Source organism: Suncus etruscus, chromosome 4 (assembly GCF_024139225.1).
Source record: "Suncus etruscus isolate mSunEtr1 chromosome 4, mSunEtr1.pri.cur, whole genome shotgun sequence".
NCBI classification, from domain to species: Eukaryota; Metazoa; Chordata; class Mammalia; order Eulipotyphla; family Soricidae; genus Suncus; species Suncus etruscus.
In genome coordinates this window covers 31409452-31414916 of record NC_064851.1, presented here as the reverse complement: position 1 = coordinate 31414916, position 5465 = coordinate 31409452, and the positions used below count along the sequence as shown (strand labels likewise).

The 5465-nt window shown below is 34.4% G+C and overlaps 1 non-coding gene across 1 annotated transcript; it reads right to left on the bottom strand.

Annotated features, from left to right (window-relative positions):
* Positions 1 to 4994: 4994 nt before the first annotated feature.
* LOC126008469 (U6 spliceosomal RNA) lies at positions 4995 to 5101 on the bottom strand. Its single transcript, XR_007495798.1, has one exon. It is a non-coding gene; the product is annotated as a U6 spliceosomal RNA (small nuclear RNA).
* Between the last annotated feature and the right edge of the window lie 364 nt (positions 5102 to 5465).

The window sequence follows — 5465 nt, the reverse complement described above, 5'->3', positions numbered from 1 at the left end:
GAAAAAAAATACCATTTACATGAAGCAAGATTTTGTATTTCTCTCACATCATTTTTTTTTCTAACAAACAAGCAACTGTAGGCATCCCTTTTCAATTCTTATTTAAAATGTGAGCCTAATTGTTTGAATGGGTCACTCATGGCATTGCTCTGTTAAGTATACACAACTGTGTGAAAAAGAAAGATTGCTAAGATATATCAGTAGACTGGTCATAATGAAGACATGTGTATCACCCAGAAGCATCATATTTTAGATCTTCATTTGCTTTTGTGAAAAATAATAGTCATAACCATGTGCATTTGAACAGTTAGCTTATTGGCTTCCAGTACTAGGAGCACCCCACTACTGTTTATGTGACCTTTACGAAAAGTAAAAGAAGTAGCAATTAACCATGCAATAATGTTTTCAAACTGTTGTGCTGTGAAAGATAATAGGCATGCCCAACTTATGGGGCATTAAGGATAGGTAAAACTGTAAAATGCTTACAGAAGTAGGCAGAGGTCTGCATCTCAACATTCAGATATTGTATCCAAAGCATTTAACTTTTTCTAGATGTCACCTTTTCTTTTTTCTTTTCTTGATGGTAGTTACGTGGTATCTTTATGTAGGTCACAAACTCCTTAACTATTAAATGAGGGCTCATTTTTTTCAAATAAAGGAATCTTTTTGGAAATAATCTTAACAAATGATAAAGATACTGAGGGAAATAAAGTAAAATACAGGTATAAAACAAGTGATTCAGAACTCCTTTGATGTCTTTAATGGATGTGTTTTTCTATTTTTAATGAACTGTGTCTATGTTTCCCATTGCTACAGGATTTCGCAGGCAGAGGACTCCATGTAGTGGGAGGCACATTAGTCTTATAGTCCTGAGACCTTCCTTTGCCTTAAACCTTGACACTTACTTGTGGGATGACATGGATAAAACATTTAAACTCAAGGGGCCATAGACTGTACTCATCTCCAGGCATTGCTATTTTGAAATGATGTTTATCAAAATAAAACATAGGTCAACGATTTCTGAAAATAATTAGTCCTTTGAGACAGTCTTATCAATCTCTTTATTTTTAGATAAGCAAATTCAAGTAAAAAATAAGTGAAGTTATATTATCAAGGTCATTCTAGATGCAAATATAAAAATAAAATCAATTTCATATTCATTGTGATAACCTAATAATACAATTTTGTATTATTTTATTTTCCATGAAATTATTTACATCAAATTTAAGAAGAAGTATTTGTAACAGTTAAAGTCCAAAAATTTAAGTGATAGAACAAAATTCTCTCCTAAGATTTATATTAAAAGACTCTGACTGGATTTGCACTGGGCCAGTACCATAAACTCACTCTTTTCTCAAAAGTGATATAAATCAAGTCAGGTAAAATCATGGGTACACTGGCCACAGAGCTGAAAACAACCAATTTAGGAGGACAGTTGGGCCATATCCCTGCCCTGCCAGAGCTGCATTCATAACCCAGAAACATGGCTTAGCCTGTGGCTCTGCCTCACCACTCTTTTACGATTCTCTGCAGAGACACAAATCTAACCAAACTTCAGGTATGTCTATATTTGGATTGATATCTCCAGGGCTTTTATTGGAGCAAGTATGAGCATCCTCCTGCCTTGTCTTCTTGTAGGAGGCCTGGCAGCTGGGAAGACATCCCAAAAAAAGTAGCAGTATCAGTAATCGTGCTTTGAATTTCTGGAAAACTTCATTTATCTGCTACTAGTATCCCTGTAGAAACACATCAATTTAAATACCAGTGTGTAGCTGAGGTCACTTAATGTTCAGAAACAAATGAAATAACATAATAGATAGCTAAAGAAAGAGCTTAATAAAACTCTGCCATTGTCTTAATGGCTTCATTGGAAACACAATAATTTACACAAAATTATTTGCCACAGTACTCCTTTTTTTATTTTATAAAATTGTCTTTCGTTTTTTCTTTTCTTTTTGTATTATTTATTTTATGCTCTGTAATAAATTTGCTCTCACTTATATATAAACAAATGTATTTCCTTATGACCTCATTGGGGATAAAATAATTTTCACAAATTTCCTTGTCACTGTATTTTTTAAATTTTTCTTGCTTCTTCCTTTTTCTTTTGTTATTTTTTCTTTCTATTCTCTTTTAAATAACTTTGTTATTACTGATCTGAAAACAAATATATTATGGTCAACTATGTCAAATATGATGCATTTTCTTTAAATAAATTAAGAAAAAAAAACCTGACAGGGAGTAAGAGTTCAAAAGTCTGGGGTACATGCTTTACACACATTAGGCCCAACTTTGATTCCTAGTGCTGTACCCTACGCAACATATGGAATTATATTCATAGCACAGCTGAATAAGCCATGCAAAACAGTTAATAACAGTGCCTGTGCTTAATCTAGTTATTTTAGAATATAAAATGAGGGAAAATATGACTTATAGAGAACACAGTTATGTTAATTATATTTAAGTAACAAAACTTCCTAATTTCTTGTCTTGTCATTGTGTACTTCGTCAAAATCAAAGTGCTATATACAAATGAATTAAAATTCAATTTACTTTATTCTGAAGTGTGTTTTTTTTTTCTGAAGATATTTTCTTCTTTAAAAATTTGACATCTTGATGTGTGAGTGAGGTGATTCTTAGAAGTACTAGCGAAAACTAACAGTTTGATTAGAGGACTGGGAATATCTATTCTCCTTTCTCCACAGACTTCCTGGAAGTCAGAAGGGAAAGAAATTGATTTTAGTTGCATAGAGGGGCTTTCCAGAGTTTTCAGACTGTTGATCAAAGAGAAGTACTGTGAGAGTAGCACAGGCCCTTTTCCAGTACTTTTTCCTATGGATCACTTCCAACTGACTTCTTGCAAAATATTTTCTGCAAGAGCCAGTTATCTATGAACCAGAGAGATAGCACAGCGGTAGGGCATTTACCTTGCATGAGGTCAACCCAGGATGGACTGTAGTTAGATTCCTGGCATTCCAATATGGTCCCCAGAACCTGCAAGGAGCGATTTCTGAGCACATAACCAGGAATAAACCCTGAGCGCCACCCAAAAACCAAAAAAAAAAAAAAAAAAAAAAAAAAAAAAAATAAAAGAAAATAAAAAAAAAAAAAAAAAGAAAAAAGAAAAAGAAAAAAAGAAAAGAAAAAAAAAAAAAAAGAAAAAAAAAAAAAAAAAAAAAGAAAAGAAAAGCCAGTTATCTAGCAAATAAATAGGTGTGCTGGGTTCCCATTGGAGCAAATTAAATGAACCTAGGTATTTAGTCTTAAACATCTTTAATTTATTAACAGATGGTCAGAAATACAGGTAAGATATGATGGACTATGACTGGTACCTAAAATTTAAGAAGAGGATATGTGAGTACCTCCAATTCATAGATATTTGATCAGAAACTCTGGTTACAGACTGCGCTTGTCAATTGTTTCTGAAGTATAACATGATCATGGGAAACAGAGTCCTTTTTCTGTGGAAACAATTGTTATTTTTCAGTAGGCCTTGTTTCAGGATTGAACGGAATTCTCAAATTCCTTGATAGTGTTCCAGAATTGCTTATCAGTTTCTGGAAGACACATGGAACTGGGTTCAGGACCCCATTCATTATTCTTGTGAACTTAAATAAGTCTCTTTTATGTTAAATCCTTGAAGTTTTCTGAGAACCTGTATCTCTCTGTACATCTGGAAAAACCTCTGCTCTCTAGCAATTGTAAAAATTACATATTAGAAATAGAATTATGTTTGAAAAGGTGCCTCCAGCTGCATGGATACCTGTTATTTCCTAACTACACTAAAATGACAGTCCCATAATACCCAGCTCATTAAGTGATAAAATATATCCACACTTCCACAGCTGCAAATGAGCTGAGCCTCTATGGGCCACTGTTAGAATTAAATGAGATGGTGTTGTGAAAATACTTGAAAACACTGAGGAGTCTTATTGTTGTAAACTATTATTGTTATTAAGGTCTATTTTCTCATCTCCAAAAATGCTGAGATGAGATGTTTGTTGAATTGTTAACTGGCATATTTTATTCTCCTTTTTTGCTTTGTGATAATCTTCTCTTACTGTGGTTAATTACTCTAAAGTCAAGTCCCATCAGAGATAAAAAGGTGTGAAATCCTTAGTTTTCAATGACAGAAAAATAAATTCTGGGAAATCTATGAAAAAGTGTTGAACATGTTAAGGTAATATGGAGAAGCACTTTATCCTCTGCCTTCATGGCCTGCTTAGTAGGTATCATTCAGCAATAGGAGAAGCGCTGGATGGGGCCAGAGTGGTGGCAAAAGCAGTAAGGCATTTGCCTTGCACGTGACAGACCGCGGTTTGATCCCAGGGCATCCCATATGGTCCCCAAGCCAGAGTTATTTCTGAGTGCATAGCCAAGAGTAACCCCTGAGAGTCACACCGGGTCTGACCCAAAAGCCAAAAAAAAAAAAAAAAACAAAGAAGCACTGGAGGTAATGGGGTCTTGTCTCGGACCTCTGTGCCTGTGTCCTGCATATAATATCAGAATCCTTGAGGTATAATAAATGAAAACTCAGACAAATTGTGGAATCACCAGATAGCGACATATGTGCTCATCACTTTTCTGATGTAATGTGTGATTGGCAAAGGGGTTGTGCCAATAGGGGAAGCTAGAGTAGCTATGTATAAACATTTCAAACGTATCCCTAGGCATATTCACATATCTACAGTAGCATAATTTAACCAAATAATGAGAATAACAAAGATTTTTCACTTGTTTTTCTAATTTCGTAGTATGTCATGACATTTTATAAAGGATCTATGTAAATTAAAGATACACAATGATGGCATGGGAGAGTTTATTTGAAGATTAATGTTATATATTTCAGTTCCAAGCTCAGATTTCTAAAGGCACTTAAGATTCACACCTAGTTCTGTTTCTTCCCTGCCCAAACTAGATGAAAGAAATAGACTTCTTGGGGCCTGAGCAATAACACAAAAGCTATGTAGTATTTAGTTTCATATTCTATTTTTTAAAATATGGAATGCTTCACGAATTTGCATGTCATCCTTGAGCAGGGGCCATGCTAATCTTCTTTGTATTGTTCCAATTTTAGTATATGTGCTGCCGAAGCGATCACTAGTTTCATATTCTAATGTCAAGAATTTATCATTGTTCATTACTTCCTATGCTCTTGTCCCTCTCTACAGATGAGTTAGATCATCTGGCTTTTGTCCTTCTCCCTATGAATTATTTTGCTTAACATATACCTTCAAACTCCACCTATGTAGTAGAAAATTGCAGAATTCTGTTTTTCCTTACATCTACAGAGTATTCTATTGTGTGCATATACCACAACTTCTTGCTCCATCCATCCCTTCTAAGACATTTGGATTGTTTCTATATTATGCCTAATGTATGAAGAAGGACTGCAATGAATATAGGTGTGCATATATTCTATCCAATTAATAGTTTGTGTGTGCATGGTGGGGTAGATGCCAAGA